The 19,438-nt window shown below is 46.4% G+C and overlaps 1 protein-coding gene across 3 annotated transcripts in view; it reads left to right on the plus strand.

Moving 5' to 3' along the window:
• RALGAPA2 (Ral GTPase activating protein catalytic subunit alpha 2) overlaps window positions 1-19,438 on the plus strand; it is a 285,791-nt gene that overhangs the window by 224,254 nt on the left and 42,099 nt on the right. The window contains exon 39 of one of the 3 annotated variants that reach the window (XM_055090830.1): window positions 14,810-15,582. The exons of the other annotated variants lie outside the window; for them this stretch is intronic. The gene's annotated coding sequence lies outside the window, so the exon portion shown is untranslated. Of the gene's footprint in view, window positions 1-14,809; window positions 15,583-19,438 lie in introns of those variants that run through there. 3 annotated transcript variants of the gene reach the window in all.

Here is a 19,438-nt window from a genome sequence, read left to right on the forward strand (position 1 = left end):
TTATAATGGATCCCAAAGAGAGATAAATGATTATAAATGACTTCTTGATCCAAAGAATTTAATCATAAAAGCAATAAAACTGAGTTCACTCTGCTTTCCTGTCCACAGAAACACACATTTAAAGGGTGCATTTTGTTCTTAGCTTAATTTCTTTGGGTTCCTTCTTTTCATTTTAATCTGCTCTCATTAATCCTTTATTTAATTTTATATTGCCTCCAAGAATCACGAATAGTGAAGTACTTCATAATTTTACTTGACTTTTTTTAGATGATTTTATGTGTTTATGCCTGTGGACATTTGTCTTCACAAAAATATTTTGAAAGCCGTTTATATCATTGAGGTGCCCTTAAGGAGAATGTCAGTTTGGGCCAATTTTTAAATGTTCTGCTCTAACTAGGGGGAGGGATCAACTTGGAGCGGGGAAAAGGTTTTTGTGTTTTCTAATAAGAGTTGTCCTCCTGGCTTTGGCGAACCTCTCAGACTTTGGAGGGATATTCTCGAGGAACATGCACATTGCTCTGACAGCTTCTGGACGTGGCCTCCGGCAGTTCTCTGTAGCCCTGGTCTGTCTGCCTTGAAGGAATGCACAAATGCCCATCCTAGGCTTCCGTTGCCATGTTTTTTATAAATCCCAAGATTTCACTTGGCATCCTCGGCTTCTCTGAGAGGTACTGTGACAGCCGACACGAGAGGAGGTGGCCCCAGGCCCTGGCGTTTGGCCCGGCTCCCCCCGCTCCGTGTGCCCTGATGCACACGGCACAGGAACTCTTCCAGGTGCTGTGAAGGAGCGCTGACCTTTGTCTGGAAGCGCAGCCCCCTGGCTGTGCCGGTCAATACCGGAGCTGTCTGCTCCACCGCTCACCTTCCTTGTGCACAGCGAGACCCTTCTGCGAGAGGGTCGATAGCTCTAATAAGAGGCAGCCTGCAGCAGGTCATGCGAGGAGGCGCTCAGGTGACAGTCCTGGGACTGTGGAGGCCACAGCTTGTGGCTCAGGTTCACAGCATCCTTCCTGGGACCACATTCCACGTGGCATGTGCGCTCCTTATACCCTCGCCCGTGGATCTGCATTCCGCTGAAGCTTATCAAGGTCGTGGGCTGCTGGGGGCATGTGTCTGTGAATTTCAGACACATATTTCACCCCCTTCCCAAACTACCAGCTCTCTCTCTGCTGCTCTGGATCATAACTGCATCCTGGACCGTGTTTTCTAGTCTTGAGCCTTGTGCTGAAATTATTTCTATCGTGGGTATTTTTTTTCCTTTGGAAAACACAGCTAAAGATTTTCTTTTCTTTTTCTTTTTTTGGCTGTGTTGGGTCTTCGTTGCTGCGCGTGGGCTTTCTCTAGTTGCGGCGAGCGGGGGCTGCTCTTCGTTGCAGTGCGCAGGCTTCTCACTGCAGTGGCTTTTCTCATTGTGGAGCACAGGCTCTAGGCGCACAGGCTTCAGTAGTTGTGGCTCGTGGGCTGTAGAGTGCAGGCTCAGTAGTTGTGGCGCACGGGCTTAGTTGCTCCACAGCATGTGGGATCTTCCCGGACCAGGGCTCGAACCCGTTTCCCCTGCGTTGCCAGGCGGATTCTTAACCACTGCGCCACCAGGGAAGCCCTCTGGGTATTTTTTTAAATGTTAAAGTTTTCTTTTTTGAATCTTTAAAATCCCAGTGAGTAAAGAGCATTCTTATTCCAGCAACTGCTTTCCCACAAAAGATCATTAGGAGATAATGAACATTGTGTGTCACTCCCATCTCTGAATGGCTGTGACCAAGAGAAAAGCCAAGGGTTGAAGGCCCGGCTCTTCCAGGACTGCTGATGCCTCAGGAGCGCCCTCCAGGGGACTGGCTCTTGAACTGCTGCTGTGCATCCTCCGTAAGCAGCAGGAAGTCAGAAAGAGCCCCTTGCGGCCCTCACTTCCATATCTAGTTATCCTGATTTTGTCTGTGGGGTTCTGGATGCTACAGAAATTAAGGGCTGGATGTAAAGACAGCAAATAGATGGGAGATAACGAATCGGAACCAGGTAGAGCGCTGGCTGCTGTGCCAGCCCAGCCTTCGAGGAGCGGCCGTGGTGGCAGCAGAGCCCAGGGTCCGCTCCCACTGCCACTCAGAGAGGACAGAGACTTCCTCCAGGAACGCGGCGTTCCAAATGGAAACAAGCCGGGGCTTCCCGGTGGCACGGTGGTTGTGAGTCCGCCTGCCGATGCAGGGGACACGGGTTCGTACCCCGGTCCGGGAAGATCCCACATGCCGCGAAGCGGCTGGGCCCGTGAGCCGTGGTCGCTGAGCCCGCGCGTCCGGAGCCTGTGTTCCGCAATGGGAGAGGCCACAGCAGAGGGAGGCCCGCATACCGCAAAAAAAAAAAAAAAACCATGGTTGAACTCATCGATGAGTTCCACACCGTATTTTACACAGAGTTCCTTAGGATATTTATCACTTCCTTCCTTAAATTTAACTCTCCTGGCATGAATACTTGTTTCAGTCTTTATAGCCTCTGAAACTCTGCGGCAGGTCTTGTCACAGATCTGCACGCCATGGGCAAACGCGTGCTTTCTATTTTTCAGAAAGTACCGACGTCACCTTGGGAGACCCCCTGAGCTGGCTGACTTGCAGGAAGACTCGGGGGAAACCAGGTTTGCCCTGAGTACCAGGCAGTTCCCTCATCGTATTTACACACCCCCAACCCTAGGAAATAGAGACCGAGGTGTATTTGCTGCTGGAGCTGATCTGTCCATTAAATGTCTTTTACTTAAGACCTTTAAAAATATATATATCTTACTGAAAAAGTGATCAACAGATTCTGAGCATCTCATTCACACTCCCAGGCCCCAAGTCTGAAAATGACAAGTCTAAAATGCAGTTGTTTTCATCAGTTTACTCGTTCAACAAAATATCCGTTGGCCATTTCCTGTGCTCTTGCTGAAGGTCACAAGTGGAAGGCAGGGTACCAGGACCCATCCTCACGGCTCCTTGATGAATGTGGAAAACATCAGGGAAAAGAGGGGTCTGCAGAGCTTCCTAATGGCTATGCCGGAATTCAGCCCGGATCCCAAAGTGGAAGGCATCCCTAGGAGGGGCCTCGCACCTGGCATTTGATGGGCGACTAAGAGTCAGGGGACTTGATCAAAGGAAGGAGTAAACGCCTCCAGCAGAACTGAGCTTTCAGGAAACCTGGAACCTTCAGGGAACTTAGTGGTCTGGGGACCCCCCCCCACATGCCACTGGGAGGGCATACCCACCCATCACCAGTCATCACACAGGGTCCCCAGGGCTCCACCCCTACTCCCCTCATCACTGCCAACCCGTCTTGCCGCGTCTGCCAGTTGCCTTCCAACCCCTGATAATGGGATGCGCTGCTGCGTTAGACATCGGGAAAAACACAGCTAGGAGGTGAAGCAACTGCCGCCTTGGTTCCAGGAAGAGCTTCCCCCCCTTGCTCTGTCCCACGCGCTACCAACGTCACACATATGTACCATCATTTGGTCCTTACAGCAATGCTGTGCGGAAGGTACAGTTATCATCCTGCTTTAGTACATTATGCAAACACAGTACAGTGTCTTATTTAGTAAAGTCTGTTATGTATCTGATTTTATTTGAAAATGTAGTTGAGGGCACCAAGGCCCAGAGAGGTTAACTAACACGCCCGAGGCCACGCAGTTGTGTTAGTGGTGAGCCAGGGCCTGGACCCCACAGTGGCTGCCGCCACTCCCCGCGGTCCCTAAAGATGCTCGTGGAATCGTGCAGACATTTCAGTGCAACTTTGTAGAGCACGTCGGGTGTGTTGGGTGGATTTCTAAGCTGCGACTTACAACTGATTTTGATAAACCACAAACACCAGGATTATGTTTTAATGAGACTGAAGGCATGAGAGAGCAGACCCGCTCTCGAGGCTGTTGTGGAGACACAGGACGCCGCTGTCGCCCCTCTGAAGGCCTGCATTGTCGCCAGGCTCATTAGCATCCGCGCGCGGCCGGCCGTGGAGCTGGCTGGCTTACCAGCTGTTCCTGCCGCTCCGCACAATGTCGGATGTGTTCAGCTCACTGGGTCCCTGTCCTCGCCGCCGGAGGAGACAGCCTTTCCACTGGGGATACCCACGTGGCTGCCTGTCAGCGGTGGCACCGAATAAAGTAATAGGCCTTCGCATGGCATATGGTGTCTGGATTCGTACAAGATGCACAACTCTTCTGCTGCTAATGCACGATGACTCATAGCATTGCTAATTTTTCAGACAAAAGCTGACTTCCACACCCACGCTTTTAACCCCTACGGCTAAAAAGTCTTCAGTTGCAAAAGCTCTAGAAAGGTGGCTTCTGGACCGCTATGTAAAATGTGTTACACTTACTGAAAGCATCTGAATGTCTTGCTTTGCTTTGGGTTGAGGTTAATTTTAAATTTCTGGACCTTTTTTCTTTCCTCCAGAGAAAGGGAATTTTTAAGCTTAAACTCTGTTCCTTTCTCACAATGGAAGAGTCTAACAGTTTGGTTGATTGATTTTTTTTTAAGCTGTTTTTTAGAAAACCAGTCCGAAGGCACCATATTGGTAGAACACTAGAAACTGTTTCTAAATTAACTTTCTCATTTAAAAGTTCCGTAGAAACTATGGCTGATCCTGTATCGACTCTGTGTATGGAGCATTCCACATTAGAATGTCTCTAAGTTACAAGAGAATGTTGGTTCTTTTGTCGAATGTGGTGTTGCGGTCTCTAGTGTACAAAATGCACAGCTCATTTAAATAGTCAAATTCGACCAAAACAAATTTAGATTGTAAATTTACATTAGAACGTTTTTTCAAACTATAATATAAATATGTGGGGATAGTCTAAAAAATGTTCCTACTAAATTATTTAGGATCAGTTGTGCTAATAGATGTCTAAATGTAATCCGAGATTTTATGTACTAAAATAAGGAAGTTATTTGCATTTATACAATCAGGACCCCCTTTGAATTAATGATCAAAATATTGGTTCTTTTACAAATAATCCTTCATGGAACATTTTATTTAAACATTTCAGAGTCAAGAATGGCCAACAGAAATGATTAGACAGTTTCTAATTATGGACTGAATCACTGAGTGTTTTGTAGTCAGTCTGGCACATGAGAGCTTTTGCAATCAGAATTTGGCGAATGCATGAATTTTTAAAGGAACTTCACCCTAGGAGGATAATACAGATTTTTTTTAATTGATTACTTTTTGCAACCCCAAAAGATTTCTTTGGGGGAGGGGACTGGAGACTCGTATTCTCCTTATTAATATTTCCTTTTGGTTATATTTTGAAATCCAAAATTTTTGCTTTCTTTTCTACAGATGGGAATTCAGATGTGCATCTGACCTCTTATAAAAGGCATTCTGTTTTCAGAAAATGAAACAGAATATATAAACTTCCTAAATGTGCTTTGCTTTCTAGATCTTAGTATTTGATGTGGTTTTTCTAGCGTTCTTGCCCTCACCATTGGAAATGAGCTGGTGTGTACTCGGTGAACCCAAAAATTCATTAGACGCTTAAAATTCACCGTGACAGTGAAATTAAAACTAAACAGGTACTGAAGTTTTAAAAATATTTTCCTTGAGTTTACCAAGGAAAGGATTTCCAGTTTTGCTTCTACTGCCTGGAGTTAGAGAGCTATGTTTGTCATTAATAGTGCTAGTACTTCAGTTTTTTTCCTGTTTCCACTCATTTTTATGAAATGTGGGTGCAATGCAATGGAATATCCAAATAATTGCATAGGGATAGAAGCAGGGACACTACTAAGACCGAACTGTTGGTCAGTAGTTTGTATCTGCAGGTGACCAATAAAATGTTCTCCTATCAGCTGAGGGACCAGAAGCCTATGCAGAACCAGAGGGCAGTTTGGGACAGCGGTAGGTAATGTGCAGAAGCACAGCCCGATCAAAGGTGCTTAAGATGAGGACCACTGGTCCACTGTTCCGCTCTTAGTGGCAGCCCTGCAGAATAAGGCCGTGTTCATCCAGCCACACAGATGGAGAGAGTGAAGCTGGAGATGCAGGAGTCTTGGCCAAGGCCCCACAGCCTGGGCAGGGCCAGGATGGGAGCCCAGGCCAGCCTGACTCTGAGGCCTCCCTGCTGTTTCTCAGTGGTCCACACTTTTGACCTAAGAACAAGAGGCCATCAAAATTACGTAGCTTTGAGCTTCAAAAAGTTAAACATAGAATTACCATATCATCTAGCAGTTCTCCTTCTGGGAATACATCCAAAGGAAATAAAAACACTAACTCAAAAAGATACATGTACCCCCATGTGCATAGCAGCATTATTCACAACAGCCAAGGCATGGAAACAACCCAAGTGTCCATCGATGGATGAGTGGATAAAGAAGTGGTGGCATATATATATATATATATATATATATATATATATATCTGTATATACACACACACGATGGAATGTTACTCAGGCTCTTTTTTAATATTTGTTTTAAATTTATTTTATTTATTTATTTATTTATTTAATTTTGTCTTGTCTGCGTTGAGTCTTCGTTGCTGCACGTACGCTTTCTCTAGTTGCAGTGAGCGTGGGCTACTCTTCACTGCGGTGCGCGGGCTTCTCATTGCGGTGGCTTCTCTTGTTGCAGAGCACGGGCTCTAGGCACGCAGGCTTCAGTAGTTGTGGCACGCAGGCTCAGTCGTTGTGGCTCGTAGGCTCTAGAGCGCAGACTCAGTAGTTGTGGTGCACGGCTTAGTTGCTCCTCAGCCTGTGGGCTCTTCCTGGACCAGGGCTCAAACCCGTGTCCCCTGCATTGGCAGGCAGATTCTTAACCACTGCGCCACCAGGGAAGTCCTACTCAGCCTTTTAAAAACGAAAAAATTCTACCATTTATGACAACATGGATGGACTTTGAAGGCATTATGCTAAGTGAAATAAGTTGGATAGAGAAAGACAAATACTATATGATCTCACTTTCAGGTGGAATCTTAAAAAAAAAGAAAAAAAACTCGTACAAAAAGAAATCAGACTTATTAACAAAGGCGGGGGTGGGCGTAGGGGGAATTGGAGGAAGGTGGTCAAAGGAACAAACTTGCAGTTATGAGATAAATAAGTTCCAGGGATGTAGTGTACAGCATGGTGACTATAGTTAAAAATATTATGTTGTATATTTGAAAGTTGCTGAGAGAGTAAATCTTAAAAGCTCTCATCCCAAGGAGAAATTTTTTTTCTTTTTTCTTTTCCTTTTTTTCTTTCTATTTTATCTATATAAAAAGATGGATGTTAGCTGGACCTTTGTGATAATCATTTCACAATACATGTAAATCAAACTGTTACACTGTATGCCTTAAACTTGTACCGTGATGTATACCAATTATTTCTCAGTAAAACTGGGGGGAAAAGTATATCGCTTTTAAAAAGCGAAGCAGTTCCACTCAGTTTTAGCCTATTTCATCATTATTGTTAACAAGAAGTCTTAGCCCTTTAAATCTTGATTTTATGGAATAAAGATGACAACAAAACTATCATAAATTCGAATGGACCCATTCTGATACCATATGTACATCCCTCTTACCTAAGTACATGTGGCTTCCAAATTAAACAGCAAAGAAAACATTAGGTGTAAATATCCTCAGTGACCTATCTCACAACAGAGTCTAGCTCAAAACAAGGACCTGATTGGCATGACTCATTGTGCTTTTGCCTTGATAAATGAGAACATAGTTCTATCAAGGTGATATTGGGTCTTGCAAGCAAGACATTTATTTCTATATGTTGACTCTATTTATATTCTACCTCTTTCAAAAATAGATTTTAATTTGCAGTAAAGGTCACGTGTCCTGAGAAAGAGAAAATCAAAGGAAGTAAGGGGGCTTCCCTGGTGGCGCAGTGGTTGCGCGTCCGCCTGCCGATGCAGGGGAACCGGGTTCGCGCCCCGGTCTGGGAGGATCCCACATGCCGCGGAGCGGCTGGGCCCGTGGGCCATGGCCGCTGAGCCTGCGCGTCCGGAGCCTGTGCTCCGCAACGGGAGAGGCCACAGCAGAGGGAGGCCCGCATACCACAAAAAAAAAAAAAAAAAAAAAAAGGAAGTAAGGGCCCAGCACCACGACATGGGGCATCCCAGTGGGGGCCATGGTGACAGAAGCAGGGGACCCCGTTAACTATTGTGACCTCTACAGCTGCACTATAATGTATAGTTTTCAGTTTCTGTTAATGAGATTATATTGTCTACATTGGAAAACATACTACTGTAGATCATTCTAAAGAAATATATTCTTAGTTTCAAAATTTTATGTTCCAGACAGTAACATATATTTAGAGCAAATTTTTCCCATGAAAATAATTTCTATTCTACCCATGATTCCAAAAAATATCTTTTGAGTTGATACACAAGTCCATGTGCAGCAAAGGCTAATTAGGACCCTAAAAGGAAAAAAAAAAAAGTTGAGAGTTTGACATAGCTGAAAAAGTAAAGAATTAATTAGTGATATGGAAAAAAGTATCATTAAAAAAATAATCTTAATGCCCACATTTTCTGGATAGCTGCTAGCCCAAGCACCTGACATTTTGCATCTCTGTTTTTCTGTAAAGATAAAAGGAAACTTGAGTGTCTCATTCTCAATAATGCACTGAATATGTGACAAAAAGTGACCAGGCATTTTGTAGTAGTGCAGCACTGTCATTTCGTGCTTAACCCTTTGTAGACCAGACTGCTTTCCTCAGCCTCCAGGGACAAGCTGGGCTTGAATGACCTCAGAGGTTTTGTGTATCAGATACTTGCACTCACACTGGTCTTCTCGTTACCATGTTGCAGGACTTGTTGCCTGATAATCCAGCGCTTGGGCAGGCTTGTTTACTTGTGATTCCTATGTAATCATTCATTTTATGGAGCCTCATTAAGGACTACAAACCTCTGTCCCAATTTAGCGTCATTGGAGCATAGGTAGCATCCACATCTGCTCCACCCGCACTGTTTAATTAATGAACTTCGTCATGTGCTCATTGCCTGTGAAAAGCTCTCTGTCTTCTCAGGTTGTTGAATGGGACCTACGTTCCAGGTTCCCCTGGTGAGATTCTAGAAAGCCCGCCGTGCTTGGTGCTGGCTGTGGACTCACTCACTTCTGTTAGTCTGGACTTGAAAGCACATTTACTTTTTCTTTCATTATATATTCATAAACCCAAAGGCAGATAGCTTTTTGAGTAAGTAAATTATTAATCAATTTTTATAATTTCTTGCTCTTCAGTGAGAGTAAAAAAACACACATAAAAGCTCTTATTTCCTTTCAGTGTAGTGAAAATATACTTGTTAGTTTGAGATTTCCCCTTCTGAGATTAAAGTTAGAGAAATGCCCAAATACCAAAAATGTCAATACTGTTTTCCAGTATCTCTGTTTTATGGAATTGCCTAAGAAACTTTGTAGCGTAGATTTTATTAAAAGTAATAGAATAAAAACTGAATCCATTTCTTCTGGGAAAATGGTAAGACTCAAGGAAAACGTTTGTAAAACTTCATTACTTTGAGACTTCCCTGGTGGTCCAGTGGTTAAGACTTCGCCTTCCAATGCAGGGGGTGCAGGTTCGATCCCTTGTCAGGAGCTAAGATCCCACATGCCTTGTGGCCAAAACAAACAAAACATAAAACAGAAGCAATACTGTAACAAATTCAATAAAGACTTTTAAAATGGTCCACATCAAAAAACTCTTTAAAAAAAAACCAAATGATTCATTACCTTTTATTTTTAGTATATTATAAAATTCTGTCTGGATTTAGAGGTGTTTTGTGAGCATCTATTCAAAGACCTGATAAATCTGATAAATACAACAAAAGGTATGAACCTAGCTATGTTCATTTGTTTAAAACATCTTTTACAAACTAAGACCTGGGGCTTAATCTTGATTTAAAAAAAAAAAAAAAAAAAAAAACATACCTGTAGACTGCCCTGCTGGTGCAGTGGTTAAGAATCCGCCTGCTAACGCAGGGGACACGGGTTCGAGCCCTGGTCCGGGAAGATCCCACATGCCGCGGAGCAACTAAGCCCGTGCGCCACAACTACTGAGCCTGCGCTCTAGAGCCTGCGAGCCACAACTACTGAAGCCCGTGCGCCACAACTACTGAAGACCGCGTGCCTAGAGCCCATGCTCTGCAACAGGAGAAGCCACCACGATGAGAAGCCCACGCACTGCAACAAAGAGTAGTCCCTGCTCACCACAACTAGAGAAAGCCCGCGCGCAGCAACGAAGACCAAACGCAGCCAAAAATAAAATAAATAAATTTATAAAAAAATTAAAAATTAAAACCATACCTGTGATTCGTCTGCCATTTCTTAAAGTCTATTTAATACAGAGTTTAAACTCCGATCTACCCTGTCAAGAGCGCTCAAATCCTAGAATTTCTTTCCATCCTGAAATATGAGAGTCCCACATTCATATTGTATTCAGTTTTCTTCTTTACAGTATTAGCTCCTATTCCTATAATGGCAAAAAATATGTCTGAAGCTTCATTTCTTCAAAAAAGCATTTTTACCTACTTCCACCAGAATTAGAGGGAAAACTATATTTGTGTTCTCACTTAATCATTATAAAGTTAATAAATTTGAAAATCAGCGTTAAAGTTGTTCCAAACTAAGTACCCCTGTATACGAGCGTAAAAGCAAAAGGGATTAAAGAGCTACAAGAGTACGTGGGACCAAGGCAGCTAGAACGGTGCCAGGAAACGCTCGCGTGTGGATGAAGTGGGATTATTATCCAGAAGGGGGCCCACTTGGCTCTCCCTCCCCCAGCGTCCGTAGAGCAACATGTGGTTGGGGGCATGGCGCCCTCCTTGGTGATGTTCTTGACGGGGGTTGGGGGAGGCCCTGAGGCCCTGTCCACGTGGCCACATCCAGAACCGTCCCGCCTCGTCTCTCTAAAGATGCCTGGGAAAATAGCTGCATGATGACAAAGAGACAGGTTGCAAGGTGAGCTCCACGCCTTGTTTTAAATTGGGTTGAGATACATGAAATTGTTGACCTCTGACTTTTTTTGGCCTAGTGAAAAAAGGCATTGTCAAACAATTCGACCTGATATTTTGATTCCCAAAACGTGTATTATACATGAACATCAACTCCATTAACTGTGCAGAGAATTCCGTGTGCGTGGGGGGCTGTGAGGAGGGTTTGACCACCTGCCAGGAAACCTCCCGGAGCCCAGGGCCGTGTCTGAGAGGCTGCTCGTTCCTGGAACCCACAGCTGTTGAGGTAGCTACATCTTGAACCTTCTCGGTCTCTCTCTCTGAGACCATCATTTTCCTTTAACCTTCTATTTGTGTGGCTGGTTTTGGGGGGCCCTGTGCCCAATGAATGGTGTTTCATTATTGTTGTATGCAGTGCCTCCAACCCTGTTTTGTGATAAGGGCTTTAAAAATCAGTTAACAGATGAAATACGTCTTCACCTGGGACACTTCAGAATGGCCTGCCAGGTTAGCGAACTCTCAAGACTGACAAAGACCCCAACAGCTAACCCCCTTCTGGTGCTGGGCAGTGGATAGTCCTCCTTCATTTACCAACCCATAAAATGGGGACTCAAAATTGTAAATGGGAAAAAGTACCTCTGCTTTATATGCAATTTTTAGTAAAAATATTAAAAATCTACGAGTGAGATAATTAAAATACTATGCCTGCCAATCAGCTAGGAGACCAGCTTAAGTGGATTTTGCATCATGGCAAATGGGCCATCAAACCAAAGTCCAGCAGAACCGTGGCAGCCAGAGGGCTTCAGAGCAGGATTCAGCCCCGGAGTGAGCAGTTGAGCACAGCCAGCCCAGCTGATCGGTGACTTGTCACTCCAGGGAGGTTTACCCAGTGTTCCCAACCCCATCCTGGCCCAGACGTTTTGAAGTCTCCGGACCTGTAAGTCCAGTCTAATAAGTCACATTATCCTTTATACATAAAACCATCGGGCACTGTGACATGTTTGGCCTCTGCACTGTACCCGTGGCAGCCCACGTCAGCTGCGTTCTGGGTCACCTGGGGCACAACGCAGCCTTGCTCCTTGCTGCATGAATTCAGGTAGTTTCCCCGGTGGTCTTGTGACCTCATGGCGATGTAACTGTCAATGCCACAGCTCTTCCTTCTCTCTCCCCTCCCTCCTGCCCCTCCTCTCCCCCATCTCATTAATTTCAAAACCTGGCTTGAAATGTGCATCTCTCACTGTCAGAAGACGTGATGCTTTCCAAAAAAAAGGTTGATAGCCTGCCACCCTATGTGTTTAACTAATGTAGAATTCATTTAGAATTGTTCTTTATTTCTCTAAATGATTTTCACTTGTTTTTAGGTGAAACCCTCTTCATGGAGAAATTGAGAGGAGACAAATCCCAGATTTTTCTGTTTTATAACTTTCAGTTTTTAACTGTACACACCTACTAACTAGAAGCATATACATTCACTCGACAATCCAAGGAGGTCACAGTTTTGATCTCTATAAAGAACAGGTAGTTCAGTAAGAATGGAAAATGTTGCTGACCACAGCTTCTGTTAGAACGAGGGGAAAAGGTCATCCAGCAGAGGAAGTGATGTTTTTGGCTCTAAGAAGAAAATCGACTGTATTTATAAATTCAGTCATTAATTTCTTTTTCAAAACAGGCAGGCATTGTTCCATGCTAGTGACTACGTTAGCATTGGCTAGGTTGTGATTTCAGCTTTTCAGGAAATGCTTACAAATTCAGATCTTAGAGTGCTTTCAGAGCAGTTGCTGGATTTTGCTACTTTTCTTTTTAAGAGTGTGCTTCTTTACCGGCTGGTTCTCAGAAGGGTAAACACATTGGACAAGCTGATAAAGTCTATTTATAATTAAGATCACATCGAAATGTGAGTCTTAAGGCCTCTTTGACAGTTCAAGGTAATGCGAGTGTTTGGTGCTAGGCAGGGAAGGCACTTTTGAGATCATCCTGGCCAGGTGGCCCTGGGGAAGATGGCCTTGTCTAGGGTGGCAGGGAGGAGGTGATCGGGATTTTCTGCTTTTGGTTTGTTTTTAAAACGAGATATTGCAGGAGCAGTCCTTTCCGGGAGATGTTCGCCCGGCAAGGCCACAAGCTGAGCCAAAGCCAGGATGAGGTTAAAGGCTCCCCTGAGCTTCAGAATACAGTGGCTCAGCGAACCTCACTCAGTGGCCCTCATACCCGGAGCCAACCTGGGACCAATATATCTGTCCTCTGCTCTCCCGCCATCCTGACTTCAGCCCTGTGGGCGTGAAGACTTCTCTGCCTTTAGGAATCTCCTTTCAAGGCTCAGACACTCCTGGGCTAGGCCGACGTTATGTTAGAATGTCTCTAGTTGGGAACCCGGCGGTGAGCCAGGGTGCAGGCAAGTCCCGCGAGAAGCTAAGCTGCCTTTGCAGATCAGCAGTACTTGGTGGTTAATCATTCACAACATTTTTTATTAAAGTAAGCACAAGCCATGAATTTGCATTATTTTTAAGATTAAGAAACCTTGCTTGCTTGCAGGCCTCTCGGGGCCCAGCTCCCAGGCCCCTGGAGGTCCTGCCCTCCGGTCCTGTACCCTGTGCCAGAGAAGGGCTCAGGGCAAATGCCCCTCTGCATTGCCTTCAGCCACGGTTCTCAACCCTAGACCCGCCGGGAGAATTGCAACATACCCGGATGCCCAGGACCCGCTCCCCAGATTCTGGTTCTCCCTGGGCTTGGAGTGGGGATTAATCAATGCCCAGGTGATTCTAATGCACAGCCGGGCCTCAGGCAGCAGCCTTCTCAGGAGTTCACGGATGCCCAAGGAATGGGAGGGAAGGCCTGTGCTGCTCGTGGGGGTTAGAGTCAGGAAGCTCCCCGGTTTCCTTCGGCATCAGGGGTGGTGACCAGGAGCTCGCATCTCTTCGGGGCTCAGGGCTCAGTTTGTGCTGGGTGCTGGACTCACTCCTGCTATGGGACCGCTGAGTTCACTCCTCACCCACGAGGAACCCGAGGCCCGAAGCGGTGGCTGCCGTGCTGTGGAGCACGCGGCTGGATGAGTGGCGGGGGCGGACCCGGGGCACGGGCAGCGTGACCGCAGACAGAGACTCCACTGCACGAGGATGCCCCGCGCGCGGGACTCAGACTAGCAGCCCGGCCGGCAGGAGGAGGCAGGGACGCCGGGAAGGTGGCTGGAAACCGTGAAGGGCAAACGGCACCGGCTTCACAACTGGGGCACCTGGTCTGGGGCACCCGAGGCTGGAGAGGGACCCAGAGGTACAAGGAGAGGAAGGTGGAGGGCAGGAGGCATCGGAGACACCCTTTCCTCGTCGCCCCAAAATAACGCAGCGTTGGAAGACTCACTGCCTGGGTGGCCTCGGTTCTAGGCATCTGCTTGCCGGAGAACTGACTCCCCTTCCCCGCCCAGAAAGGTGCTTCTGCACCCTTCCTCACCCAGGGGCCGAGTCTGATCCCCTTCAGGTCGCCTCCCTGTGCCACCGTAATTGGGTAAACCCTTGCGATATCACCATCTTACCTTTTCAGACCTTTGACAGTTGATCAAAGGGTTAAGGTGTAAAAAGTATGCAGCTTTAAGGAAAGTGTAGATCTTAATGCCTTTCTTGAATCTCTAACAATGACTGGTTTTAGCCAGAACGCTTCAAATGCAGCTATTGTCAAGTCCCTGCCCTTGTATCAGTGGTGAAGTGTCCTGGCCCGTTGAAATAGCTTTAAAAAGGGCAAAGGCTATACTAGCGTGTCTTTGTCACCTCATCTTTTAACTGCAAAGGAAGAAATGTCCTTGTATCAAGCCTCAGCATTTATGTGAAAAATGAAATTGGGTTCGGTTTGTGCATAGATTTTTCAGAGAGATTAAAGTGGGCATCACACAATCTTTCTCCATAAAAGGCTGCCTTTGATGTGCTTTCTGTCTATTCACGCAGAAGTGTCAGCCATTGTTTTTGAGCTGCAAAAGAGCATCTGCTTGTCACCGGCACATCCTCATACCTTTGTGTGGGAGCCTCATTCCAGGTGGGTCTCATAATTCAGAGATAATGTCATGAGAGCCGTACACTGTGACCAGGCAGCAGGCTGCCTCGGGAAGATAAATGCCAAGGCAAAGCCAAAGCGCTTATCGAAAATGATCAGGAAGCAAAACTAAAACATTTATTTCTCAATGTCCAATTGTAGTCGGGGCTCTTGGTGCTTCATCAGCCACATAACAGAAAGTCGCTCTCTGGTGCTGGCTTTGTTCTGGTCCTGGGTTCCAGTTTGGTTTTGCCTTTGAGGTTTTACTGCAGAGGAAACCAGTGAAGTGGTTGCATGATGGGGCCCAGGGGCCGGAGTGCATGCTCCCAGCCTGGGTCAGGCCAAGACCAGGGGAGCAGGGTGGAGATGCCGGAGATTGGGCAGCTCCCACAAAACATCCTCTGAGCAGCCACCCTCGGGGACACCTTGGAGTGTGGGGACACAGTCAGTCATGACTCACAGTGGGGTTGCTGCACAGAGGGAGTTGGGGTGAATTGGCCGAGCCTCTGGGCCGTTGGCGGAGAGGAATCCACAGTCTTAGCCCCCGTCCTCACCCACGTCCTCAACTTTCCAAGTGCACTGTCACTAATTGCTAAAAAATACTCACACGCAGGACTTAGACTTTGCCTATCAACTAAAATTGACACCTGTCTTCCTAAATTTGTTTAAATTTGTTCAGACCCTCTTCTTCATCTCTGAGAAAAGGCAGGGTTGTTTTCCTTAAATGAAAGTGAAATCCAATAGAAATTTTTATGTTCTTTTTGATAACCAATATGTACTTTAGGATAATCTAACTTTCTGTGATGTTTTTTTTAATGCTGCCTCCAAATTTAAAAAAATAAATTCTGTTTTAAAACAACCTCCCAAACAGCTAAGGCTAAATCCCTAGGACAAGGTTATTTAACCAACTGTTGGATCTCTGTTCACCTTTGTTTCCCTTATGTTCCCTCCACTTTAAGCTTTGTCTGCACATTCAATCCGTGAGACCGGCCTGGACATCTAACCATAGGACACTAAAGCCTGCTCGGGAAGGGAAGAGACGGCCCCTTCGGGGACCCCCCTGTCAACCCTTGGAGGGGAGAAACAGAGGGGGAGGAGGGGAGGGGGCTCCTTTCTACTGCCATCCCACTGTGACCCGCCGCTGCCCACTGAGGCCTCCGCGAGCAGCTCTAGGTGGGGCGGGAGGGGACGTCCGAGCCACCATCAAATTCCACCCGCACTCACCTCCCCAGGACCACCTGCCACCTAAGCCCTTCCCCAACTTAGAGATTCTCGACCCTTCACACGTCCTACTCTTGTTTCCTTCTCTTCCGTTTTCTGTCATGGAAACAGTGATCATATGAGAGACCCAAAAAAAGGAAAAAGAAAGAAAAAGCGTCTGATGTAAATTCATGCCAATATATCTGAAAGTCCTCCTGCAAAAAAAAGGGGAATGTGAATTCTCTGTTAAAATGAGAGAGACTTCATTCTCTGGCCACTCAAACTCTGCTTTTGTTTGTTTTTTATTTGCGAGTGAGCATTAACCCACATTAAAATGAAGGCAAAGCTACACTGTTCTGTCCCGAAGAAGCATTTGGCCACTCAGTAAAAAAGAGCCAGGATCCATGTATAAATTATTCAGAAATTTGGTAAATAAACGGGCAAACTTCTCACTGGGGCTATCGCTATTGCATTATTCAGTCCAATAAAGAGAGTTTAATTTAATGGGTTTTCAGCAACATTGTTCAGCGATCAACAAAAGGCATAGTGTCCTTTATGAATAACTGATTTTCCCGGGGCGTTCTGAAGAAAGTGGGTCCTCGTTAACCCTAGAATGGCTAGCTCATGTCATTGAAGCACGACCACCTGGCAGGGAGGTTGCCCATCAGCTGCCAAGGAAGGGCCAGCCTGGAGGACCAGGTGCTCTGTCCGCGCCGTCTGATTGTTACAGTGGAATAAACAGTGTGATTGCACAGTGTGGCTGGGGGCGAGGATCCAAGACTCCTGCCAACTGGGGAGCCTGCTTTCTTCCCGGCTCGGCGACCGGGGGCCTGAGAGTGCCTCTATTGAGAGCAGGTAACGCTGACAAAGCTGTGATGCTGTCTGCTGTAATTAGGACGGAAAAAAAATCAGACCGTTGAGAACAAGGCAGCAGTGAGCCTCAAGTACCTGTCTCTGCATCATAGGGAGCCTCAGCCTTTCAACACAGGCTGGCAAGTTTCAGCATCAACATGTAGGGGAAATTCTGGAAAGGAACTTACATCCTGAGTGACCCCTGTTTCTTAAGGCATGTTGGCTTGATGATGCTGCCTGTTTGCAAGCCTCACACCAAGCCATCGCCAAATGATAAACTTTATTTAGGTCCGAATTCCATGGCAACCCCAAATCCCTGGTTCTTTGATTATCCTTAATAAACTGCTGGTCGTTTCTCTTTATCTTCCTTTATAGAGCCCTACAAGCATCTATGTTTAACCAACTGAAATAGTCCTCATTCTGTGCTGTTGTTTATCCTCAGTAATTTCTTTAAAGCACTGCTCCCTGCACGGAGGTATAAAAGAAAATTAGCATTATTGGACTTCAAAAAATTTAATTAAGAAATAAGCATTACGACCTTTCTAAGGGGTTGTGAATGTGAAACGGTTCATTAAGTTCATGTTAATAGACAAGTAAAGAGCACTTCCCCAAATGGCAAGAAAAAAAAATCACTCTCTCTTAACACATTGATTTATTTCATCTGCTAAAGCACAGGAACCATGAAATGGTTCATCCCCAGCAGCACGTTAAATATGTGCAAAAGTAAAATTACAGCCTGACGGTGCCTTGTACTTTGTACTCATGATGTGTACATTTCAATACGCTGGGAGGAAAAAAACAAACTCTGGAAAGATCCTTTTATGAAATTAAATGACCTGTGTTGCATTGCTCTGAAGCCGTGCATGTGGCTGTTGATTCAGAGGGACTTCAACTGTTGCTGGTAGCTTTTCTGTGGGTTAATCCCCCACCCAGGTCAGTCTCTATCATTAGAAAACAGAAATGAGAAAAATGTTTCCAGTCGGGCATCTAGTCTGTCCAGGGGCACCTAATTATAAAGAGTTATCAGGATTGCTTAAGGACGAGTGCCAGCTCTGCAATGTTTTCAATGCTTCTTAATCCAATGGTAGTCAGGCCTCTAAATTATAAATTGGGAGAGGGGCTTGAGCCACGTCAGGTCATGTGTCCTGGCTCAGTTGCCACATCTGTGAAAAGGAAGGGTCAATGCCATGGTCCATAAAAGCTACCAGTGCAGCAGGGTCTGCAGGACACTGGCTTCATAAAAGTAAACCCCGGGGCTTCCCTGGTGGCGCAGTGGTTGAGAATCTGCCTGCCGACGCAGGGGACACGGGTTCGTGCCCCGGTCCGGGAAGATCCCACATGCCGAGGAGCGGCTGGGCCCGTGAGCCATGGCCGCTGAGCCTGCGCGTCCGGAGCCTGTGCTCCGCAACGGGAGAGGCCACAACAGTGAGAGGCCCGCGTACCACAAAGAAAAAAAAAAAAAGTAAACCCCTTCTTCCTGCTCACACATGGGGTATTTTCCAGTGGAAAATGACCCCGTATCATGCCTTTCTTTCCCAAAGGATGTATTTTTCAGGCCCCACTTTACAAAAAGTACCCTGTAAGGACAAAGGGAATATATATGAATGTAGTTGTTGGAGAACAGCATTTGTTTAGCTACCTTTTCATTATAGGTATTACATATAACACATGTACTAAAGGATGGGTTCTGTAATGCACCCATTTTACAGAGGCGGCCATGTCTCAGGGAGGGCGAGAACTTGCCAGGGTCCTGCAGGCAGCATTGGATCTCCGAACACCACCCCCGCAGTCATCCTGGAGCTGGGGGTCTGGTGCGCCCAGGGCCCTGCCCAGCGCCGGCTGATGCACAGGCTTTGAGGCCGCGGGCTCCTGGCAGGATGGAGGTGGGGCAGGGCCGTCAGGATGGTAACTCTGCTCCCTGCCCTCCGGGTCGTTGAGCACAGCGTCTCCTTCCCCAGGACCCGATGGCCCTGACACGGCCAGGGCTCTGTTCCTTCTGTGTAGATGGCTCTCCCGCCTCCACTTTTAAGGCAGCAGAGTCAACAGTGTCATCTTGTTGTCACCTTTTAGAGCCATTCCAGTGCCTGCCTCCCGGCCCTCGCTGCCGTGCTGCTGTTTCTGTACCTCTGTGCCCAGGCCTGACCTGGCCCTGGCTGCCCGGCCGGGACATGGGCCTCATTACTTGCTTATGGCTGTAGCACCTAAGTACACCTTCTCCATCAGTCACCAGTCTATTCTTCCTTCCTGGTAGGAACCGCGTTAGGAGGGGCACTAGGTGACACCTTCGAGAAAGGAAAGATGTATCTTATTAAGATGTTTGACTTAGTAGGAGCAATATTTACAAATCCACTGAGATCTTCTCAGGAAACTCATGTGAAACCTATCTGTAAAGGCCTTGAATTGCGGGTCTGGGACATAATGGCACCAAGGGTTCAGTCTCTCAGTGGTTCCCTTGTGGAGTTTGTTTGAAGGGCTCTGAGAACACTACATGC

Source organism: Physeter macrocephalus, chromosome 14 (genome assembly GCF_002837175.3).
Source record: "Physeter macrocephalus isolate SW-GA chromosome 14, ASM283717v5, whole genome shotgun sequence".
Classification (NCBI taxonomy): domain Eukaryota; kingdom Metazoa; phylum Chordata; class Mammalia; order Artiodactyla; family Physeteridae; genus Physeter; species Physeter macrocephalus.